Source organism: Heterodontus francisci, unplaced genomic scaffold (assembly GCF_036365525.1).
Source record: "Heterodontus francisci isolate sHetFra1 unplaced genomic scaffold, sHetFra1.hap1 HAP1_SCAFFOLD_231, whole genome shotgun sequence".
Taxonomy (NCBI): domain Eukaryota; kingdom Metazoa; phylum Chordata; class Chondrichthyes; order Heterodontiformes; family Heterodontidae; genus Heterodontus; species Heterodontus francisci.
Genome location: NW_027140382.1, coordinates 1,369,749 through 1,395,594, shown reverse-complemented (window position 1 = coordinate 1,395,594; position 25,846 = coordinate 1,369,749).

Below are 25,846 nucleotides of genomic sequence, written 5' to 3'. Positions count from 1 at the left end.
CCCCGGGGCCAGACGGGATATACCCAAGGATATTACGGGAAGCGAGGGAAGAGATTGCGCGCCTTTGGCGATGATCTTTGCGTCCTCAGTGTCCACTGGAGTAGTACCGGATGATTGGAGGGTGGCAACTGTTGTTCCCTTGTTCAAGAAAGGGAATAGGGATAACCCTGGGAATTTTAGACCAGTCAGTCTTACGTCGGTAGTGGACAGATTATTGGAGAGGATTCTGAGAGACAGGATTTATGATTATTTGGAAAAGCATGGTTTGATTGGAGACAGTCAGCATTGCTTTTTGAAGGGCAGGTCATGCCTCACAAGCCTTACTGAATTCTTTGAAGATGTTACAAAACACAGTGTCGAAGGAGGAGCAGTGGATGTGGCGTATATGGATTTTAGCAAGGCGTTTGATAAGTTTCCCCATGGTAGGCTCATTCAGTAAGTGAGGAGGCATGGGATACAGGGGCAGTTGGCTGTCTGGATACAAAATTGGCTGGCCCATAGAAGACAGAGGGTGGTAGTATTCAGCATGGGGCTCGGTGACCAGTGGTCTTCCGCAGGGATCTGTTCTGGGACCTCTGCCATTTGTGATTTTTATAAATGACTTGGATGAAGAAGTGGAAGGCTGGGTTAGCAAGTTTGCCGATGACACGAAGGTTGCTGGAGTTGTGGATAGTGTGGAAGGTTGTTGCAGGTTGCAGCGGGCCATTGACAGGATGCAGAGCTGGGCTGAGAAGTGGCAGATGGAGTTCAACCTGCAAAAGTGTGAAATGATTCATTTTGGAAGGTCGTATTTGAATGCAGAATACCAGCTTAAAGACAGGATTCTTGGTAGTGTGGAGGAACAGAGGGATCTTGGGGTCCATGTCCATAGATCGCTCAAGGTTGCCACCCAAGTTGATAGGGTTGTTAAGAAGGCGTATGGTGTGTTTGCTTTCAATAACAGGGGAATTGAGTTTCAGAGCTGCGAGGTTATGCTGCAGCTCTATAAAGCCCTGGTTAGACCACACTTGGAATATTGTGTTCAGTTCTGGTTGCCTCATTATAGGAAGGATGTGGAAGCTTTAGAGAGGGTGCAGAGGAGATTTAACAGGATGCTGCCTGGACAGGAGGGTATGTCTTACGAAGATAGATTGAGGGAGCTCGGGCTTTTCTCATTGGAGCGAAGAAGGATGAGAGGTGACTTGATAGAGGGGTACAAGATGATGAGAGGCATAGATAGAGAGGATAGTAAGAGACTTTTTCCCTGGGTGGAAAGGGCTATCACCATGGTGCATAAGTTTAAGGTGATTGGAGGAAGGTTTCGGGGAGATGTCAGAGGTAGGTTCTTTACACAGAGAGTGGTGGGTGCGTGTAATGCGTTGCCAGCGGTGGTAGTAGAAGCAGATACATTAGGGAAATTTAAGCGACTCTTGGATCGGTACTTGGATGATAGTAGATTGAAGGGTAGGTAGTTAGTTTGAACTTAGAGTAGGTTAAAGTTTCGGCACAACATCGAGGGCCGAAGAGCCTATACTGTGCTGTACTGTTCTGTGTTCTATTTTCTAAAACGTTCCGCAAGGAATCCAGTCCTGGCTCTGTTCACGTGCAACCCGTTCGGCCTGTAAAAGTCCCATCTCCCACAGAGCCGGTCCCAGTGTCCCAGGAATATGAATCCCTCCCTCCTGCAGCAACTTTCCAGCCAGGTATTCATCTGCCTTATCTTTCTATTTCTATACTAAGTTGCACCTGGCACTGCGAGTAATCTGGAGCATTCCACTTTTTGACTATGTTTGAGGTCCTGCTTGCTAATTTCTTCCCCACCTCCGTATATTTTGACTGCAAGATCACATCCCTCTTTCTACCTATGTCATTGGTTCCCATGTGGTCCACGACGTCTGGCTGTTCCCCTCCTGCTTCAAGATGTTCTGCCGTTGCTGACTGAGCTCCTTGACCCTGGTACCAGGGAGGCAGCACACCATCCTGTATTCACGTCTGTGGCCACAGAAACGTCTGTCTGTTCCCCTGACTATTGACTCACCTATCACTATGGCTCTTCCATTCATCCCTGTATCCCACTCTGCAGCTGAGCCACCCGTGGCGCCATGGACTTGGCTCTGGCTGTACTCCCGAGGTGAAGCATCACTTCCCTCAGCATTCGGAACTGAATACCTGTTAGAGAGTGAGATGGACTCAGTGGTCTCCTACACTACCTGACTGGTTCTTTTCTACTGCCTGCTGATCACCCGTTCCCTCTCTCCCTGCATACTCTAAATCTGTGGGGTGACCACATCTATAACCATGCTGAAGCTGAACAAACTGGTCTATGAGAAGGAAGAATATGTAGGGTTATGGGAAAAAGGCAGAGGATGGGATTAGGTGAATTGCTTATTCGGAGAGCCACAGCAGACACGATGGGCTGAATAACTCCTCTTTGCTGTAATAATTCTGATTGTTTTATTGCAGGAGGATGCCCACGGGGACGCTGTGATGGGGTGTCTCAGATGGGTGTAATGGTGGAGAATGGGGGATCCATGGTGGGAAAGGGAAGTCGTCCGATGGGAACCGGTATCTTAGCAAGGACTCTCCGACAGACTATCCGGGTGGAAGGCATCCAGGAAATATCCTCCCTGCATCCTTCTCCTCCTCCTCCTGAGGTAGCCTCTGGATTTCTGATGCCAATGCCTGTGACCTCATGATGCTGTTGATATGAAGAGTGCAGCAGAACACCATGAACTTGGACACCTGCTCCAGTGTGTACTGGAGGGCTCCCCCGAGCGGTTCAGACATCAGAAACATTGCTTCATCACACCGATGGTCTCTTCCACCATGTTCCTGGTGACTCCATTGCTCACGTTATACACAAGTTAATTGTGTGAGGTTGGTTGACGGTCGGAGGTGGTTTGGGGATGTAGAAACATGAGCGGTGTCTAGAGGGGGATTGTCTTTGTTGCGATTAGCCACATTATTGTTTTCCATGGAGCCCCGAAGTGTTGTGACCGGCTGAATGCTTCAGAATGAGGGTCTTGTGGCTGCTGACAGGATAGTGGACATTCACCAACATGATGTACTGGGCATGCTCACACACCAACTGTGCATTCATGGACTGAGAGTTCTTCCAGTTCCTGTACCTATCCCCGTTGACATGGGGGCCCCGCAGAGCCACCTACACCATCAGAATTCCCGCTATCCCGACAAAGCCAAGGGATCTCTCATCCTGCTTCTCCCTGCTGAGGGAGTAAATGATGACATCGATGGTCACCCTCACCTCCCAGAATTATCAATGTACAACACACAGGCCTCGCAGCGACTGGTCAGTTAGTGTAACATCAGTGGTAGGTAAGGTTTTAGAAATAATAATCAGGGAAAAAGGACAACACACACTTGGAGAGGTTTGAGTTAATTAAGGATTGTCAGCACGGATTTCCAAAAGGCAGATTATGCTTGATGAACTAATGGAATTTATTTCGATCATCAGAGAAGGTTGATGATGGGAATGTGGTGGATGTTGTCTACCTGGATTTTATGAAATTATTTGATGAAGATCCAAACAAAAGCTTGATTAACAAAATTGAAGCTCAGGGAATAGCATCCAATTGGATCAAAAATTGTCCAAAGGACAGCAGAAAGAGAAATGTGTGAAATGGTTGTTTTTCAGACTGGAGGATGGGAGACAGTGATGTTCCCCAAGGATCAGTGCTCGGAACGCTGATCTTTTTTTCCTTGATATATATAAATGACTTGTACCTTGGAATGCAGAGTAGAGTTTCAAAATTTTCCGATGATACCAATCTTGTAGGTCTGGTAAACAGGGAGGATGATTACTGAGAACAGCCTACTAGGCTAGATGGGATTGAGATTCACAAGGAGGAGGTGTTAGCAATTTTGGAAAGAGTGAAAATAGATAAGTCCCCTGGGCCAGATGGGATTTATCCGAGGATTCTCTGGGAAGCCAGGGAGGAGATTGCAGAGCCGTTGTTGTGGATCTTTATGTCGTCATTGTCGACAGGAGAAGTGCCGGAGGACTGGAGGATAGCAAATGTTGTCCCCTTGTTCAAGAAGGGGAGTAGAGACAGCCCTGGTAATTATAGACCTGTGAGCCTTAATTCAGTTGTGGGTAAAATGTTGGAAAAGGTTATAAGAGATAGGATTTATAATCATCTTGAAAAGAATAAGTTCATTTGTGACAGTAAGCACGGTTTTGCGAAAGGTAGGTCGTGCCTCACAAACCTTATTGAGTTTTTCGAGAAGGTGACCAAACAGGTGGATGAGGATAAAGCCGTGGATGTGGTGTATATGGATTTCAGTAAGGCGTTTGATAAGGTTCCCCACGGTAGGCTATTGCAGAAAATACGGAAGTATGGGGTTGAAGGTGATTTAGAGCTTTGGATCAGAAATTGGCTTGCTGAAAGAAGACAGAGGGTGGTGGTTGATGGCAAATGTTCATCCTGGAGTTTAGTTACTAGTGGTGTACCGCAAGGTTCTGTTTTGGGGCCACTGCTGTTTGTCATTTTTATAAATGACCAGGATGAGGGTGTAGAAGGGTGGGTTAGTAAATTTGCGGATGACACTAAGGTCGGTGAAGTTGTGGATAGTGCCGAAGGATGTTGTAGGGTACAGAGGGACATAGATCGGCTGCAGAGCTGGGCTGAGAGATGGCAAATGGAGTTTAATGCGAAAAAGTGTGAGGTGATTTACTTGGAAGGAGTAACAGGAATGCAGAATACTGGGCTAATGGAAAGATTCTTGGTCGTGTGGATGAGCAGAGAGATCTTGGCGTCCAGGTACATAAATCCCTGAAAGTTGCTACCCAGGTTAATCGGGCTGTTAAGAAGGCATATGGTGTGTTAGCTTTTATTAGTAGGGGGATCGAGTTTCGGAGCCACGAAGTCATGCTGCAGCTGTACAAAACTCTGGTGACGTCGCACCTGGAGTATTGCGTGCAGTTCTGGTCACCGCATTATAGGAAGGATGTGGAAGCTTTGGAAAGGGTGCAGAGGGGATTTACTAGGATGTTGCCTGGTATGGAGGGAAGGTCTTCCGAGGAAAGGCTGAGGGACTTGAGGTTGTTTTCGTTGGAGATAAGGAGGAGGAGAGGTGACTTCATAGAGACATATAAGATAATCAGAGGGTTAGATAGGGTGGATAGTGAGCGTCTTTTTCCTCGGATAGTGATGGCAAACACGAGGGGACATGGCTTTAAGTTGAGGGGTGATAGATATAGGACAGATGTTAGAGGTTGTTTCTTTACTCAGAGAGTAGTAGGGGTGTGGAACGCCCTGCCTGCAACAGTAGTAGACTCGCCAACTTTAAGGGCATTTAAGTGGTCATTGGATAGACATATGGATGAAAATCGAATTGTGTAGGTCAGATGGTTTCACAGGTCGGCGCAACATCGAGTGCCGAAGGGCCTGTACTGCGCTGTAATGTTCTAACTCTAATTCTAATTCTTCCTAAATGTCTGCAGCAGCTCACAACACAACCTCCAGAAAAACATCCACAGCACCTCCACTAACTTTATAATCGCAGATGTAAGTCAAAAGCCTCTCCCCTGTAAATTGGATGCCTGGGCATTTTAAATAACACAAGAGGGGTTTCCTCGTGCTGCTGAATGCATGTTCAGCTGAAAGTGACTAATACAGGCGGTCAGTGGACATGTACAGACCAAGCTGCAAAGTCAAAGAACAAGAACAAAGAACAAAGAACAGTACAGCACAGGAACAGGCCATTCGGCCTGCCAAGCCTGCGCCGATCTTGATGCCTGCCTAAACTAACACCTTCTGCACTTCTGGGCCATTATCCCTCTATTCCCTTCCATTCATGTATTTGTCAACGTGTCTCCAAGACGTCGCTTTCGTATCTGCTTCCACCACCTCCCCTGGCAGCAAGTTCCAGGCACTCACCACCCTCTACATAAAAAACGTGCCTCGCACATCCCCTCTAAACTTTGCCCCTTGCACCTTAAACCTATGTCCCCTAGTAACTGACTCTTCCACCCCGGGGAAAAGCTTCTGACTATCCACTCTGTCCATGCCGCTCATAACTTTGTAAACCTCTATCATGTCGCCCCTCCACCTCCGTCGTTCCAGTGAAAACAATCCGAGTTTATCCAACCTCTCCTCATAGCTAATGCCCTCCACACCGGGCAACATCCTGGTAAAACTCCTCTGTAACCTCTCCAAAGCCTCCAGGTCCTTCTGATAGTGTGGTGACCAGAATTACAGACAATATTCTAAGTGTGGCCTAACTAAGGTTCTGTACAGCAGCAACATGACTTGCCAATTTTTATACTCTATGCCCCGACCGATGAAGGCAAGCATGCCGTATGCCTGTTTGACTATCGTATCCACCTGCGTTGGCACTTTCAGTGACCTGTGGACCTGTACCCCTAGATCTTTATGCCTGTCAAAACTCCTAAGGGTACTGCCATTTGCTGTATACCTCCCACTTGCAGTAGACCTTCCAAAATGCATTACCTCACATTTGTCTGGATTGAACTCCATGTACCATTTCTTCACCCAAGTCTCCAACCGATCTTATTCCTGCTGTATCCTCTGACAATCCTCATCATTATCCGCAACTCCACCAACCTTTTTTCATCCACAAACTTACTAATCAAACCAGCTGCATTTTCCTCCAAATCATTTATAAATACTACAAACAGAAAAGGTCCCAGCACTGATCCCTGCGGAGCACCACTAGTCACATCCCTCTATTCAGAAAAACACCCATCCATTGAAACCCTCTGTCTTCTGTGACCGAGCCAGTTCTGTATCCATCTTGCTAACTCACCTTTGATCCCGTGTGACTTCACCTTTTGTACCAGTCTGCCATGCGGGACATTGTCAAAGGCTTTACTAAAGTCCATATAGATAACATCCACTGCCCTTCCTTCATCAATCATCTTCGTCACTTCCTCAAAAAACTCAATCAAATTAGTATGACACGACCTCTCCTTCACAAAACCATGCGTTTTAGTACCACAATAAATTGGACCCGGTCTACATGGGATATATGAGGTTTGTTGAGGGAAGGAGTGGTAGAAATAGCTGAGGCAATGGCCAGAAGCTTCCAATCCTCCTTGGAAATGAAAGTGTTATCAAAGGACTGGAGTGTTGTAAATGTTACACCCTGTTTACAAAAGGAGACATTAGATCAACCCAGTAAACTCTGACCAGTCCCTCGAAAGTCGATGGTTGGAAATTTCCAGAGGCCGTAACCGAGTACAAAAATATATCTTTCTTGGATAACATGGGATAATAAATGACAACCAGCACAATAAGTTAATGCAAAATCGCGTCTGATAATCTTGATCAAGCTCATTGATGACCTAAGTGTGAGTGTTGATGAGGATAGCGTGTTTCGTGTTATGTATGTGAACTTTCAAAAGGCCTGTGATCAAATGACATTTCATAGACTTGTTATGAAAAGTGGAACATATGGATTAATGTGACAGTGATAGTGTGGATATGACACTGACTCAGGGACAGAAAGCAGAGAGAAGTGGTGAACAGACACTGTTCAGACTGGGGGAGGGGAGTATAAAGGGCTGTTTCTCAGAGGTCGGTATTGGAAACAGTGCAGCTCCTGACATATCGATAGATATATAAATGAAAGAGACGTTTATGTAAAAATAAAACAATTTCAACTCTTGCAGATGATATGAAACTCATAACTAAGGGTGGGAAAATACAGACCACAGAATTATCCAACCTCACAGAACTTTTATTTATTTATTCTGGACTCAATCTAACACAAATTTATTTCTCACTCTGTAATTTATTTGTGTGAGATTTTCGTGCGAATGGGTGCGTGAATATGTAGCGTATATTTTTACGTATTTATTCAGATCCAGTTTAGATTGTTAAGTATAATAAACTCAACTCTTGTTTAAACACGAGAAAACCAGTCTGATTGGTTCTTTCACGATCACAATAAAGGTAAAAGGTAAAAAACGCACTGAGGTGGTCAGCATGTCCACTGCTAAAATGGAATAAACCTAGTTGTGATCAAATAAATGTTAGGACAAGAAGAGCGCCTGGGACCCCTCCTCACCTGGCTCTATCAGAAATGTGGAGGTTCCAGGGATTGTAACGCAATGACAAACGAGAAATTAGATGTGTTAAAAATAATTGATCCTGAGAATAAAAATTTAAAATTTCAATGCAGATTTTATTGTGGTTTTCACCGCTGGAGCACAAACATGTCCATATTCGAATACAGTGCCTTCTGAAGCCAGAGTATACGAATATATGAACATACGAATTAGGAGCAGGAGTAGGACACTCGGACATTAAATAAGATCATGACTAATCTGATTGTAACCTCGACTCCACATTCCCACCTATCCCCGATAACCATTCAATCGCTTGCTTATCAAGAATCTATCTACCTCTGCCTTACAAATATTTAAAGACTCTGCTTTCACTGCCTTTTGAGGAAGAGAATTCCAAAGACTCAAAATATTCTCCTGAACTCTATTTTAAATGGGCGACCCATTATTTTTAAATAGTGACCCTTATTTCTAGATACTCCCAGAACGAGAAACATCCTTTCCACATCCACCCTGTCAAGACCCCTCAGGATCATATATGTTTCAATCAATTCGTCACTGACTATTGTAAATTTCGGTGGATATAAGTCTCAAATGGCTGTAACAGTAATGTGGAGGTTCTAGAGATCGTAACCAATGACAAACGAGAAATTGGAAGTGTCAGAGTCACCGAGTTAAACAGCACAGAAACAGTCCCTTTGGCCCACTGTGTCTGTGTCGGTTATCAAGCCTATCCATTCTCATCCCATTTTCCAGCACTTCGCCCATAACATTGTAATCTATGGCGTTTCAAGTGCTCATCTAAATGCTTCTTCAATTTTGTGAGTGTTCTTGCATCTACCACCCCTTCCGACAGTCTATTCCAGATTCCAACCACCCTCTGGGTGATTTCCTTTTCCTCAAATCCCCTCTAAACCTCGTGACCCTTACCTTAAATCAACTCTCCGGGTTACTGACACCGCCGCTATGGGAAAAACGTTTCTTCCTATCTACCCTATCAATGTCCCTCATAATTTTGTATACCTCAATCATGTCCCCCCACCCCCCCACCCCCGCTCCCTCAGCCTTCTCTGCTCTAAGGAAAACAACCCGAGCCTATCCTGTCTCTCTTCATAGCTAAAATACTCCAGCCTATGCAACATCCTGGAGAATCTCCTCTGCACCCTCTCCAGTGCAATCACATCCTTCTGATCGTGTGGTGCCCAGAACTATACACAGTACTCCAGCTGTGGCCTGACTAGCGTTTTGAACAGCTCCATCATAACCTCCCCACTCTTATATTCTATGCCTCAGCTAATAAAGGCAAGCATTTCATATGCCTTCCAAACTACCTGTCTATGCCTTCGGTGATCTCTGGACAAGTCCACCAATATCCCTTTGACATTCTGTACTTCCCAGCGTGCGACCATCCATTGTATATTCCCTTGCCTTGGTAGTACTCCTAAAATGCATCACGTCACATTTCTCAGGATTAAATTCCATTTGCCGCTTCTCTGCCCATCTTACCAGCCCATCTATATCGTCCTGTAATCCAAGGCTTTCCTCCTCATTATTTATGACACCACCAATTTTTGTGTCATCTGTGAACTTACTGATCATACCTTCTACATTCACGTCTAAATTATAGATGTACACTACAAACAGGAATGGTCCCAGCACCGATCCCTGTGGTACACCACTGGTCACAGGCTTCCAATCACAAAAACAACCCTCGACCATTACCCTCTGCCTCATGCTAATAAGCCAATTTTGGATCCAATTTGCCAAATTGAGCTGGATCCCATGGGCTCCTACCTTAGAAACATAGAAAATGGGAGCAGGAACAGGCCATTCGGCATTTCGAGCCTGCTCCTCCATTCATTATGATCATGGCTGATCATCCAACTCAGTAACCTGTTCCCGCCTCTCCCCACCGCCCCCCCCCATATCCTTTGATCCTTTTCAAACCAAAAGCTATATCTGACTCCTTCTTGAAAACATACAATGTTTTTGCCTCAACTGTTTTCTGTGATAGCGAATTCCACTGGCTCACCACTCTCTGGGTGATGACATGACTCCTCATCTCAGTCCTGAAAGGATAATCCCGTATCTTTAGTCTATGATCCCTGGTTCTGGACACCCCCACCATCGGGAGCATCCGTCCTGCATCTACACTTCTAAGTCCTTTTCGAAATTTATAGGTTTCTATGAGATTCCCCCTCACTCTTCTGAACTCTTGTTAAATCCTAACTGACTCAATCTCTTCTCGGACGTCAGTCCCACCATCCCAGGGATCAGTCTGGTAAACCTCCGCTGCACTCCGTCGATAGCAAGAACATCCTTCCTCAGACAAGGAGAACAAATTTCACACAATATTCCAGGTGTGGCCTCACCGAGGCTCTGTAGAATTGCAGCAAGACATCCCTGCTTCTGTACTCGAATCCTCTCGCTATGAAGGCCAACATACCATTTGCCTTTTTTACCGCCTGTTGCACCTAAAAGCTTACCTTCAGCGACTGATGTACGGGAACACCCAGGTCTCGTTCCATATTCCCCTCTCTCAGTTTATAGCCGTTCCATATTCCCCTCTCTCAGTTTATAGCCGTTCCATATTCCCCTCTCACAGTTTATAGCAGTTCCATATTCCCCTCTCTCAGTTTATAGCCGTTCCATATTCCCCTCTCTCAGTTTATAGCCGTTCCATATTCCCCTCTCTCGGTTTATAGCCGTTCAGATAATAATCTGCTTTCCTGTTTTTGTTACGGAAGTGGATAACCTCACATTTATCCATATTATACTGCATCTGCCATGCATTTGCCCACTCACTCAACTTTTCCAAATCACACTGAAGCCACTCTGCATCCTCCTCACAACTCAACCGCCCACTTAGTTGTGTGTCATCTGCAAATTTGTACATATTACATTTAGTTCCCTCATCTAAATCATCAATATAAATTGTGACTAGCTGGGTTGCCAGCACCAATCCCTGCAGTAACCAACTAGTCACTGCCTGTCATTCAGAAAGAGACCCGTTTATTCCTACTCTTTGTTTCCTGTCTGACAACCAATTTTCTATCCATCGCAATACACTACCTCCAATACCATGTGCTTTAATTTTAGACGCTGCACTCTTCTGTGGGACTTTGTCGAAAGCCTTCTGAACGTCCAAATAAACCACATCCACTGGCTCCCTCTCATCAACTCTACTAGTTATATCCTCGAAGAATTCTAGAAAATATGTCACGCATGATTTCCCTTTCGTAAATCCGTGCTGCCTCTGTCCGATTCTACCACTGTTCTGAAAGTGCTGTACTATAAAACCTTTGAGAATGTGCTATAGAATTTTCCCCACTACCAACGTCAGGCTGCCTGGTATATAATTCCATGTTTTCTCTCTACCTCCCTTTTTAAAATAGTGGGGTTACATTATCTATCCTCCAATCTGTAGGAACTGCTTCAGAGTCTATAGAATCTTGAAAGATGACCACCAATGCATCCACTATTTCTAGGGCCACTTCCTTAAGTGCTCTGGGACTTCTTAAGTACTTCTTAACCCTAGTCCCATGCGGGACCTTATCAAAAATCCTCATCTACACATCTAGTCACCTGCTTGAAAGATTCAGTCAAATTTTGAGATATGATCTCCCTCTGACAAAGCCTGACTATCCTTGATTAATCCCTGCCTCTTCATGTGGAGATTAATCCTGTCTGTCAGATTTTTTCTCCAGTAGTTTCCCTACCAATAATGTTAGACTCACTGGCCTGTAATTACATGATTTATCCCTGCTTCTTGAATAATGGTAACACATTCACTATTCGCCAGTCCTCTGGCACCTCTCCTGTGGCCAGAGAAGTGGTAAAAACAATTGACTCTGAGAAAAAGAAATCATTTCATTGCAGATTTTAATGTGGCTTTCACTGCTGGAACACTAAAATGTCCACATTCGAAGCCAGTACCTTCTGAAGCCAGAGCATGCGAACATATGAACATACGAATTAAGAGCAGGAGTAGGCCACTCGGCCCCTCGAGCCTTCTCTGCCATTCAATAAGATCATGGCTAATCTGACTGCAAACTCGACTCCACAATCCCACTTACCCCGATATCCTTTCACCCCCTTTCTTATCAAGAAACTATCTACCTCTGCCTTAAAAAATATTGAAAGATCCTGCTTCCACTTCCTTTTGAGGAAGAGAGTTCCAAAGACCCACGACCCTCTGAGAGAAAGCAATTCTCCTCTTTCCTGTTTTAAAAGGGCGACCCCTTACTGTTAAATAGTAACCCCGAATTCTAGATTCTCTCACAAGCTCCTTTCCACATCCACCCTGTCAAGATCCCTCAGGATCATAAATGTTTCAATCAAGTCGCCTCATACTCTTCTATACTGCAGCGGATACAAGCCTATCCTGTCCATTCTCTCTTCATAAGACAATTCACCCATTTCAGGTATTAGACTAGTAAACCTATCCTGAACTGATTCCAATGCATTTGCATCCTTCCTTACATAAGGTGACCAATATTGTACACAGTCCTCCAGTTGTGATCTCACCAATGCCCTGTATAGCTGAAGCATAATCTCCTTACTTTTGTATTCAGTTCCCCTCACAATCAACAACATTGCATTAGCTTTCCGAAGGAATTGCTGTACCTGCATACTAGCCTTGCGCGATCCGTGCACTAGGACACCCAGATTCCGCTGCATCTCAGAGCTCTGCAATCTCTCTCCATTTAGATAATATGCTTCTTTTCACTCTTTCTGTCAAAATGAACAATTTCCCACTTTCCCACATTGTACTCCATTTGCCCACCCACTTTACATATCTATATTCCTTTGTAGCCTCCTTCAGTCCTCTTCACAACTTACTTCACTATCTATCTTTGTGTCATCAGCAAATTTAGAAACCATACCTTCGGTCCCTTCATCCAAATCATTTATATAAATTGTAAAAAGTTGAGGCCCCAGCACAGATCCCTGTGGCAAACCACTCGTTACATCTTGCCAACCAGAAAATGACCCATTTTTGCCTACTTTGTTTCCTGTTTGCTAGCAGGACTCGGAGGGCGGAGTTCCGGAGCAGTGAGTATATAAAAAACTTATCTCGGGCATTCTCGGAGCAGACTCGGAGGGCGGAGTTCCGGAGCGGTGAGAATATAAAAAAACTTATCTCGGGAATTCTCGGAGCAGACTCGGAGGGCGAGTGCCAGAGCGGTGAGTATATAAAAAAACCTATCTCGGGGATTCTCGGAGCAGACTCGGAGGGCGAAGTTCCAGAGCGGTGAGTATATAACAAAACCTATCTCGGGGATTCGCGGAGCAGACTCGGAGGGCGAAGTTCCAGAGCGGTGAGTATATAAAAAAACGTATCTCGGGGATTCGCGGAGCAGACTCGGAGGGCGGAGTTCCGGAGCAGTGAGTATATAAAAAACTTATCTCGGGCATTCTCGGAGCAGACTCGGAGGGCGGAGTTCCGGAGCGGTGAGAATATAAAAAAACTTATCTCGGGAATTCTCGGAGCAGACTCGGAGGGCGAAGTTCCAGAGCGGTGAGTATATAACAAAACCTATCTCAGGGATTCGCGGAGCAGACTCGGAGGGCGAAGTTCCAGAGCGGTGAGTATATAAAAAAACGTATCTCGGGGATTCGCGGAGCAGACTCGGAGGGCGGAGTTCCAGAGCGGTAAGTATATAAAAAAACTTATCTCAGGGATTCGCGGAGCAGACTCGGAGGGCGGAGTTCTGGAGCGGTGGATTCAGAGAGTACGTTCGCTCGGGTGGGAATAAAAAACTGAAAAAGTGAAGTCACAGGAAAGCTGTGACCTTATTGGCTGGTAGGGAATCTGCACCGAATTTGAAAATAAAACTAATAAAAATTGATTAAAACACTGATTAACTCATGAATAAGTAGAGTAACTAAACCAGAGGGAAGAGATTACTGTATTTAGACAGCATTTAATATTTATTGTTAGAAATTTAGCACCAGGGACCACATAGTGAAGTGTATCATAATTTAGTAAGGATTTAATAAGTATTTATTTATTTTACATCAATTAACTAATTAGTGATAGAAATGTCAGTTAGAGGGGTGAAGTGCTTCACCTGTGAGAGGTGGGAAGTCCGTGATGCTTCCAGCGTTCCGGACGACTACATCTGCAGGAAGTGGACCCAGTTGCAGCTCCTCACAGATGCATGGATCGGTTGGAGCGGCAACTGGATGCAATTAGGAGCATGCAGGTGGCTGAAAACGTCATAGACAGGAGTTTTAGAGAAGTGATTACACCCAAGGTGCAGGCAGATAGATGGGTGACCGTCAGCAGGGGCAGGCAATCAGTGAAGGATTGCCCTGTGGCTATCCCCCTCCCTAACAGGTATACCGTTTTGGATACTGTTGAGGGGGATGGCCTATCAGGCGAAAACAGCAGCAGCCAGAGCAGTGGCACCACGGCTGGCACTGTTGTTCTGCAGGGAGGGACAAAGCACAGAAGAACAATAGTTATAGGGGACTCTATAGTCAGGGGCACAGATAGGCGCTTCTGTGGACGTGAAAGAGACTCCAGGATGGTATGTTTCCTCCCTGGTGCCAGGGTCAAGGATGTATCTGAACAGATAGGGGGCAATCTGAAGGGGGAGGGTGAACAGCCAGAGGTTGTGGTACACATCGGTACCAACGACATAGGCAGGAAGAGTGATGAGGTCCTGCAGTGGGAGTTTAGGGAGTTAGGTAGTAAGTTAAAAAACAGGACCTCTAGGGTTGTAATCTCTGGATTACTCCCTGTGCCACGTGCCAGTGAGGCTAGAAATAGGAAGATAGTGCCGCTAAACACGTGGCTGAGCAGCTGGTGTAGAAGGGAGGGTTTCAGATATCTGCACCATTGGGCACTCTTCAGGGACAGATGGGACCTGTACAAGAAGGACGGGTTGCATCTAACCTGGAGGGGCACAAATATCCTGGCTGCAAGATTTGCTAGCGTCACTCGGGAGGGTCCAAACTAGTGTGGCAGGGGGGTGGGAACCAGAACATTAGGACAGCTAGTGAAGTAAATGAGGAGGACATAGTAAATAAGGCCAGTAGGACTTAGAGAAAGAGCAAGCAGGGAGATGTGACTGTGCACAGCAGGACTGGTGGGCTGAAGTGCATTTGTTTCAACGCGAGAAGTATAACAGGTAAGGCAGATGAAATTAGAGTTAAGACTAGTACCTGGAAATATGATGTTGTTGCTGTTACAGAGACTTGGTTAAGGGCGGGGCAGGATTGGCAGCTAAATGTTCCAGGCTTAAGAAGCTTCAGGCGGGATTGAGGGGGATGTAAAAGGGGTGGGGTAGTTGCATTACTGGTTAAGGAGAATATCACAGCTGTACTGTGGGAGGACACCTCAGAGGGGTCATGCAGCAAGGCAATATGGGTGGAGCTCAGGAATAGGAAGGGTGCAGTCACGATGTTGGGGGTTTACTACAGGCCTCCCAACAGCCAGTGGGAGGTAGAGAAGCAGATATGTGGACAGATTTTGGAAAGATGTAATGGTAACAGGGTTGTAGTGGTGGGTGATTATAACTTCCCCTATATTGACTGGGATTCACTTAGTGCTAGGGGCTTGGATGGGGCAGAATTTGTGAGGAGCATCCAGGAAGGCTTCTTGAAACGGTATGTGGATAGTCCAACCAGGGATGGGGCCATTCTGGACCTGGTATTGGGGAAAGAGCCCGGCCAAATGGTCGAGGTTTCAGTGGGGGATCATTTCGGGAGCAGTGACCATAATTCCATAAGTTTTAAGGTACATGTGGATAAGGATAAGAGTAGTCCTCGGGTGAAGGTGCTAAATTGGGGGAAGGCTAATTATAACAATATTAGGCAGGAACTGAAGAATTTAGATTGGGGGCGGCTGTTTGAGGGTAAATCAACATCTGACATGTGGGAGCCTTTCAATCGTCAGCTGATTAGAATCCAGGACCAGCATGTCCCTGTAAGGAAGAAAGACAAGTTTGGCAAGTTTTGGGAAGCTTGGATAACACGGGATATTGTGAGCCTCGTCAAAAAGAAAAAGGAAGCATTTGTAAGGGCTGGAAGGCAAGGAACAGCTGAAGCACTTGAGGAATATAAGGATAGTAGGAAGGAACTTAAGCAAGGAGTTAGGAGGGCTAAAAGGGGTCATGAAAAGTAATTGGTGAAAAGGATTAAGGAAAATCCCAAGGCTTTTGATACATATATAATGAGCAAGAGGGTAACCAGGGAAAGGGTTGGCCAACTCAATGATTAAGATGGGAATCTATGCGTGGAGCCAGAGGAAGTGGGTGAGGTGCGAAATGAGTACTTTGCATCAGTATTCACCAAGGAGAAGGAGTGGATGATAAGCCGAGGGAAGGGAGTGCAGATAGTCTCAGTCATCTCATTATCAAAAAGGAGGAGGTGTTGGGTGTCTTGCAAAGTATTAAGGTAGATAAGTCCCCAGGGCATGTTGGGATCTACCCTAGAATACTGAGGGAGGCAATGGAAGAAATTGCTGGGGCCTTGACAGAAATCTTTGCATCCTCACTGGCAACAGGGGAGGTCGCAAAGGGCTGAAGAATAGTCAATGCTGTTCCTTTTTTTAAGAAGAGGGGTAAGGATAATCCAGGAAATTATAGGCCGGTGAGCCTTACGTCAGTGGTAGGGAAACTATTAGAGAGGATTCTTTGGGGCAGGATTTACTCCCATTTGGAAACAAACGAACTTATTAGCGAGAGACAGCATAGTTTTGTGAAGGGGAGGTCGTGTCTTACTAATTTGATTTAGTTTTTTGAGAAAATGACGAAGATGATTTGTGAGGGAAGTGGGTGGATGTTGTCCATATGGACTTTAGTAAAGCCTTTGACAAGGTCCCGCATGGCAGACTGGTGCAGAAGGTGAAGTCACATGGGATCAGAGGTGAGCTGGCAAGATGGATACAGAACTGGCTTAGTCACAGAAGACAGAGGGTATCAGTGGAAGGGTGTTTTTCTGAATGGAGGGATGTGACTAGTGGAGTTCTGCAGGGATCAGTGCTGCGACCTTTGCTGTTCGTAGTATATATAAATGACTTGGAGGAAAATGTAGCTGGTCTGATTAGTAAGTTTGCAGATGACACAAAAGTTGGTGGAGTTGCAGATAATGATGAGGATTGTCAGAGGATACAGCAGGATATAGATCGGTTGGAGACTTGGGCAGAGAAATGGTACATGGAGTTCAATTCAAACAAATGTGAGGTAATGCATTTTGGAAGGTCTAATGCAGGTGGGAGGTATTCAGCAAATGGCAGAACCCTTAGGAGTATTGAAAGGCAGAGAGATCTGGGCGTACAGGTCGACTGGTCACTGAAAGTGGCAACGCAGGTGGATAAGCTAGTCAAGAAGGCATACAGCATGCTTGCCTTCATCGGTCGGGGCACAGAGTATAAAAATTGGCAAGTCATGTTGCAGCTGTCCAGAACCTTAGTTAGGCCACACTTAGAATATTGTGTGCAATTCTGGTCGCCACACTACCCGAAGGACGTGGAGGCTTTAGACAGGGTACAGAGGAGGTCTACCAGGATGTTGCCTGGTCTGGAGGGCATTAGCTATGAGGAGAGGTTGGAAAAACTCCGATTGTTTTCACTGGAACGACGGAGGTGCAGGGGCGACATGATAGAGGTTTACAAAGTTATGAGCGGCATGGACAGAGTGGATAGTCAGAAGCTTTTTCCCAGGGTGAAAGAGTCAGTTACTCGGGGACATAGGTTTAAAGTGCGAGGGGCAAAGTTTAGAGTGGATGTGCGAGGCAAGTTTTTTACACAGAGGGTGGTGAGTGCCTGGAACTTGTTGCCGGTAGAGGTGGTGGAAGCAGATATGATAACGACGATTAAGAGACATCCTAACAAATATATGAATAGGAAGGGAATAGAGGGATATGGGCCCCGTAAGTGCAGAAGGTGTCAGTTTCGGCAGGCATCAAGATCGGCGCAGGCTTGGAGGGCCGAATGGCCTGTTCCTTTGCTGTACTGTTCTTTGTTCTTTGTTCTTGTTCAATCCTCTATCAATGCCAGTGTGTTACCCCCTACACTATAAGCTTTTAATTTCCACATTAACCTTTGATCTGGCACCTGATCAAATGCTTTCTGGAAATCTAAGTACAGTACATCCACTGGTTCCCCTTTCTCCACAGTACATGTTACTACTTCGAAGAACTCCAACAAATTGATTGAACATTTCAGAAGACCATGCTGACTCTGCCTGATTACTTTGATTTTTTTTCTAACTGTCTGCGATTACGTCTTTAATAATAACGTCTCACATTTCCCACAAGAGAGATGTGAAGCTAACTGGCCTGTAGTTTCTGTCTACCTCCATTTTTGAATAACGAGTTACATTGGCAATGAAGGTGTTACATACCGAGTGAAGTAACTCGGGACAGGTTAAAAGGCCTCTCTGTTGAAAAGTTGAGTCATGGAGCTGGACAGTGAGGGATTACTCTCTATCCAAAAGCTAGGAAAACCGAAATCCTGTGACTTGTGGCCAACCATGTTTCACTTGAAGCTGAAAACTCAAACAGGATAAGAATCACTAACATATAAAGTAATGTTAGCTAAGGTAAAACTAGAACAGAAGAGACTAGAATTAGAATTCCAGAGAGAGAGAGAAAGAGCAGAGTGATTGTCAAGAAAGGGAAAAAATAAGAGTGTTCCAGAAGGAGAAGGAAGAAAGGGAGTTAAGGTGGCTCAAACAACTCGAGGAAGACCCAGTACACGTAGTGAAGACACAGCTAGTGAGGGAGCTGCCCCTCGCCCAGGACAATGTGCTGATCTCTTAAAGTTCACCCAGTTCATTCTAAAGTTGATTGAGGAGGATGTGGCAGAATTTTTCATCACTTTTGAAAAGCTTGCAAAGCAGCTGAAATGGCTGGCAGAGAACTGGATACTGTTTTCACAAAGCAAAATAACAGGAAAAGCCCATGAGGTTTATTCATTGTTGCCAGATGAAAATTCATCAGATTACGAGATAACTAAAAATTCTATCCTGGGCGCATATGAGATAGTACCAGAGGTGTTCCAGCAAAAATTCCAAACGCTCCGAAAGTAGCCTGACTAAACTGCCTCGAGTCTGAATGAGTTAAGCAGCTTAGGAACATAAAGCAGAAGTGGGCCATTCAGCCCATCAGGCCTGCTCTGCCATTCAATATGATAGTGGCTGATCATCCACTTCAATGCCTTTTTCCCACATTATCCCCATATCCCTCTCTGTCAGTGGTACTTCGAAATCTGTCAATCTCTACTTTAAGCAGACTCAATCACTGAGCTTCCACAACTCTCTGGAGCAGAGAATTCCGAAAGTTCACAGTCATCTGAGTAAAGAAATGTCTCCTCAGCTCAGTCCCAAGTGGCTTCCGTCTTATTTTGAAAGTGTGTCTGCTGATTCTAGTCTCCCCAACCTTGGGGAACATATTAGCTGCATCTACCCTGTCTATTCCTTTAAATAGTTTGTAGGTTTCAAAGAGATCCCCTCTCATTCTTCGAAACTCTAGAGACTACACGCCCAGTTTGCCCAATCACTCTTCATAGGACAGTCCTTCCATCCCAGGAACAAGTCTGGTGAACCTTACATGCATTCCCTCTCTGGCAATAATATCCTTCCTGGGGTAAAGGGACCAAAACTGCACACAGTACTCCAGGTGAGGTCTAACCAAGGTTCTGCACAATTGAAGAAAGCCTTCACTACTTCTGTACTCAAATATTCTTGCAATAAAGGCGGACATACCATTAGCCCTCTTATTGCTTGCTGAACCTGCTTGTTTGTCTTTAGTGACTTATTGACGATGAAACTGTATACCCAGTAAAAGCACATAAGAACTTAGTTGAGACACAGGGCTAGTCAGACAACAATACACAGTGTTTTCAAACTTAGGGGGGCTTGGTGAAAGGAGGAAGAGCACACAAATGACACAGAGAATTTCAAACAGTCCAGAAAACAGACTGAAACAGAATGAGATGCTTCCAGAGAGTGCCTTGCACACACCAGATAAAGGAGTTGCTGTGGACACGAGATATGATTAGACTCACAGTAGACAATGGGAGAGTGTGAGAAATGAAAGTGCTGACCAGTCTCTTACTGAACCCAATATGGAATTGTCATTATGTCATTACACCAGAACCCTATGAGTAAGTAAGAGGGAAGGGTCTTGGAAACAAGAGTTAACCCCTGACTGAAACTGGGAACGGCACTAGAACCCCGGGTAAGAACACTCGAGAAGACACCCTGAGTTTAGGACTAAGGGATCAGAAGAGCAACCGCAAGTTTGAGACTGGTCACCTTGTGTCCTGATAGGTAATATAACGTGCAAGTAGGGAGAGCTTGTACTTTGATGATTTACTGTGTGACTAAAACATTTATATATTTCTGCCAGTCCGCTTTTGTGTATTCTTTAAGAGTAAGTGCAGATTATGCACAACATGATTGGCGATGCCAGATGGGACTGGGTTGCAATACTATTTATGGCTCTTTTAAATAGTCTTGGTAAGTTCGAACTAATTTAAGAATTCAATGGATTGCTGAACGGTTGAGTAATTATGGTCAAGCCAGATTGGGAGTTGGGATTCCGAAAATAATTGAAGGGCAAGTGGCCCTCGTGGATAGGTTTTGCAGTTAAATAGTGCACGGGCCAGGGGTCTGTCTTAAGCCAATTCCAGACTCCAGCTGACATGGTTGAATACTGTCTCGGTCAGACTGAGAGGGAAGCGGAGAGAGTGAAGGAACAGCTCACAAGAGTGGAACAGAAATGCTCTGACTTTCAGACCGCATTGATGGTTCTGGTCTGTTCACAGAAGGAGTGGATGTACCAGTCAGCGGATCATACCAAATGTCAGCAGGAGATAAGTAAATAACAGTCTTAATTCTCAGCGCAATGAGATATAATATGCGCGTTTGCAGCGAAGGATGATGATGACAATGACGGCTTTAATCAGGCCGACTTGACAGATAAGGCCACTAAGTACCATGATGATGGTTACAGTCCTTGGGATGACCATCCCCCGAACCCCCAATCGAGACTTAGACCCCCCGCAACCCTGGCCTTATGTATGAATCATTATTTACGGGTGGGGGGGGGGGGGGGCGGGGTCAGAGGGCTCCATGACGAAGTTTATTGCAGAGTGATATAAAAAGAAAATGATTTAGTGAAATTTCAAATGAGTAAAATCAAGTTACTGTGGCTTATGATTCAAATGTGTGAATGTTGGAAGCTTCCACGAATGAAATATTATAACAATATTAGGCAGGAACTGAAAAATTGAGATTGGGGGCGGCTGTTTGAGGGTAAATCAACATCTGACATGTGGGAGTCTTCCAAACGTCAGTTGATTAGTATCCAGGACCGGCATGTTCCTGTGAGGAAGAAGGATACGTTTGGCAAAGTTCGAGAACTTTGAATAAGGAAGGATAGTGTGAGCATAGTCAAAAAAGGAAAAGGAAGCATTCATCAGGGCTATAAGACTGGGAATGGACGAAGCCCTTGAGGAATATAAAGAAAGGAGGAAGGAACTTAAGCAAAGATTCAGGAGGGCTAAAAGCGGTTATGAAAAGTCATTGGCAGGCAGGATTAAGGAGAATCCCAAGGCTTTTTATACGTATATAAAGAGCAAGCAGGGAAAGGGTGGGACAGAGGATGGAATCTATGTGTGCAGCCAGAGGAAATGGGTGAGGTACTAAATGGCAACTTTGCATCAGTATTCACCAAAGAGAAGGACTTGGTGGATGATGTCTCTGGAGAAGGGAGTGCAGATCGTCTCGGTCAGGTCGTTATCAACAAGGAGGAGGTGTCGGGCGTATTGCAAAGCATTAAGCTAGATTAGTCCCGAGGGCCTGATGGGATCTAACGCAGAATACTGAGGCAGGCAGGGGAAGAAATTGATGCGGCCTTGACATAAATCTTTGCATCCTCATTGACTGCAGGTGAGGTTCCAGAGGACTCGAGATTAGCCGATGTTGTTCCTTTGTTTAAGAAGGGTAGCAAAGATAATCCAGGAAATTATAGGCTGGTGAGCCTTACGTCAGTGGTAGGGAAATTATTAGAGAGGATTCTTCGGGACAGGATTTACTCCCAATTGGAAACAAATGAACTTATTAGTGGCGAGAGGCAGCATGGTTTTGTGAAGGAGAGGTCTTGTCTCACTAACTTGATTGAATTTTTTGAGGAAGTGACGAAGATGATTGATGAAGGAAGGGCAATGAATGTTATCTATATGGACTTCTGTAAAACCTTTGACAAGGTCCCTCATGGCAGACTGATACAAAAGGTGAAGTCACACAGGATCAGAGGTGAGCTGGCAAGATGGATACAGAACTGGCTCGGTCATAGAAGACAGAGAGTATCAGTGGAAGGGCGCTTTTCTGAATGGAGGGCTGTGACTAGTGGTGTTCCGCAGGGATCAGTGCTGGGACCTTTGCTGTTTGTAGTATATATAAATGATTTGGAGGAAAATGTAGCTGGATACAGCAGGATATATTTCGGTTGGAGACTTGGACGGAGAAATGGCAAATGGAGTTTTATCCGGACTCTCGCTGGCATGAGAGTGTCAATATAAATTTGTGTTTACATTCCCGGACAACTGTACACCTGGATGTGTCTCCCCCATGGATTACATGATAGTCCATCAACATTCCACCAGTGGTTGGCACAGGGGACAGGCACAGTCCTTTCTCCCGATCAGAATGTTTGATACAATATGCGGATGAGCTACTGCTCCAAACGGAGAGTAAGGAGGAGCAGCTAGAGCTACTGGAGGAGTTCCTTCATCTCCTCTGGAAGGTCGGAGTGAAAGTTACACCTAAAAAGGCACAGCTAATGAAAGAAAAGATTTCCTCTTTGGGAATGGTGATAACACAGAGAAAGCATGAGATAGAGCAGATACGAGTACAGACATTCCTCAAACTCCACCTACCACAAGATATTAATGGTCTGAGATCAATTTTGGGTTGCGTTGGTTATTGCAGGAACCATATTGATTCCTGGTGTCAGCGTAAGTCAGCGGTTACGGAATTAAAACAGGTGCTGGCCATAGTTCAGGTGTTACAGGTGCCAGACCCACCCCTACCCTTTTCTCTCTATGTCGCTTCCACAGATACCACCTTATCTTTGGTATTGCTGCAGGAAAAGAAACATGGCTCATTCTGCCCAGCGGCGTACACATCTCACTTGTTAACGTCAGTAGAAAGGGCCTTCACAGTGTGTGAAAAAACATTTGCTGGCCGTCTTCTGGGTGATTCAAAATTGTACTTATATCGTCAGCCTCAGCCCCATTACTATCCGAACAGAATGCACACCCTTCCAGTTGTTACTGGATGGATGACTGAAGGACGGTAATGTTATATTGTCAGCCTCAGCCCCGTTACTATCCTAACTGAACACACGTCCCTCCAGTTGTTACTAGATGGAGGACTGAAGGTTGGTAATGTTAGTCAGAATCGTATTGCTCGGTGGACCTTGCGCTTGCAAGTTAGAGATATTTCAGTAAAAAAGGAGAAGACTTTGACATGCTTGGCAGACAATTTAATCTACCAGGCTGAACCCCATGTGTGAAAGGTTTTGACAGCAAAGACCCTCAAGGGACATTTTGTGTCAAAATCACCTGGGCGGGGGTGGGGGTGGGGCGGGGGGGCGGGGTGGGGGGTGGTTGGGGGAGCGGCGTGTAGAAAGCAAGGAACCAGAAATCAAACCAGCACTCAAAATTGTTGTTGACGGTTCCTCTATAGTGATGGATGGGATTAGGCAGGCAGAGAGTGGATTACATGTACAGTATCATAATGGAAAACCTATCAAAGACATTGCCTTACAGTTACTGGCGAGTTGAACTGTGCAGCGTGCCAAACGAGCTGCAGTCGCTTTGTGGTGACACAACCACATGTTTCCCCCACTGATTGATATAAATTCTGACAGTATGTACGTGTGTAACTGTTTGACCGAGTACCTACCTCTGTGGGAAGCCAGAGGTTTTGTGTCAGCAGATGGCAAACCTCTTCCATCTGCCCCATTACTGCAGAGAATAGTAGATGGAGCGAGGAAAGGGGAAAGGATTACAGAAAATACTATGATATATTGACCTATGTTGTGAAATTTGGTAAGGAGATAATTGGGACAACTTTGTCTAAGTTTAGTCTGGAAAACCAGGTGGTCATATGTCCTCACCCTATATATATATATATATACATATAAAACAGCAGAATAAAAATGTGGATTTAATACCACTGTAGGAAACTAGGAAGGCATTATCAGGGTTAACCCATGTGGCCGATAAGGCAAAGGGGAGATATTGCTTAACCACCACAATGAAGGAGTACCAGTATGGACATAACCGGATTTGTCTGGTGAGGAACAGTACGTTTCTTTTATACCCACAAATACCAACTAGGGTAGAGAAGATGGATTTGTAGAATACATAAAAGAAAGACAGAAACGATAACTGTGACACAAAGTGTTAAGGACGACTTGATAAATTACCTCCGGGAATATGAATATACTATTCAGCCATTGCCCATACGTTGGGTTCAAGAGAGGCAGCAACTAGAATCCATTGCTGTCGTGTACTACAATCTGGAACAGGAGTGGAAGATAATACAAGTTGAGATTGACGAGATAAATGATTCGACTTGGTGGCAGGGCTAATGGAACTTGGGGTCAAACGTGCAGATACACCACTGGTTTACAATTATATCCCATGTCCTGATAGTTGTTTCGGGTATCATGTGATATATGTGACATACTTAATTCGGAAACTTAAGAAATTGATTAAGGAATGTGAGAGGATGTATGAACACAGGTTGGACAGCTACCTGAAAGGCAATCAGTATTCAAACTTGTTCTATAAAAAGATAGACAATTAAATATGTAACACGAGGGTAGTTGTATAACTATTGGTAGATACTTGAAATGAATTAATGAATGACAAATGTATTCTACAAATTAAATTGCGACTGTATTATGATCACACAAGTGATTAATTATGTAACAATGATGTTTAAATTGTGCTTTCTTTAACATTACACTCCTTAGGATATTGCGTTAACAATTAAATTGTAATTGCACAAGTGTACGACCAAGAGACAGGAGAGTGTGATCCCTTGTGCATAGCCCTGCAGGATCAAAGGATGGCGGGGAGGGCCGTAGACTCAGTAAAAACGCATAAGAACTTAGTTGAAACAAGGGGACTCGTCACACAACAATACACAACGTTTTGAAACATAGTGGGGGCTGGATAGAAAGGAGCACAGCAAACAGATGGCCAAGGAATTGTAGACAGTACAGAAAAACAGGCTGAAACAAGAGAGAGATTCTACCAGACAGTATCCATGCACAAACCAGATAAAAGAGTTGCTATGGACACGAGATATGATTAGACTCACAGTAGACAATGGCTGAAACTGGTGACGGCACAAGAGCCCCAGGGAAGAACAGTCAAGAAGGTTCCCTGTGTCAAGGACTCAGAGAACAAAAGGGCAGCCGCTAGTCTGAGACTGATCACCTCGTGACTTGACGGGTAGTATAACGTGCAAGTATTTAGTGCTTGTACCTGATGATTTAATGTGTGAATAAACATTGATATACCTTCCACCAGTCCGCTTCTGTGAATTCTTTAAGAGAAAGTGCAGATTAGGCACAACAACGATCTGCTAGCTCTATATAGGATCTTACCAGGAACATTAAAAGAAGCAACACCAAGAGAGATAATTACATGACCAGTAACAAAATTAGCAATGCTTCGTAGAGTTTACAGCCTGTATCAACGACTCACCAGGAGTAACAACAACAGCAAAGAGGGATGAGGAAATGTCAGGTGCAGTAATGCAGTTAAACACGGTTTATAGA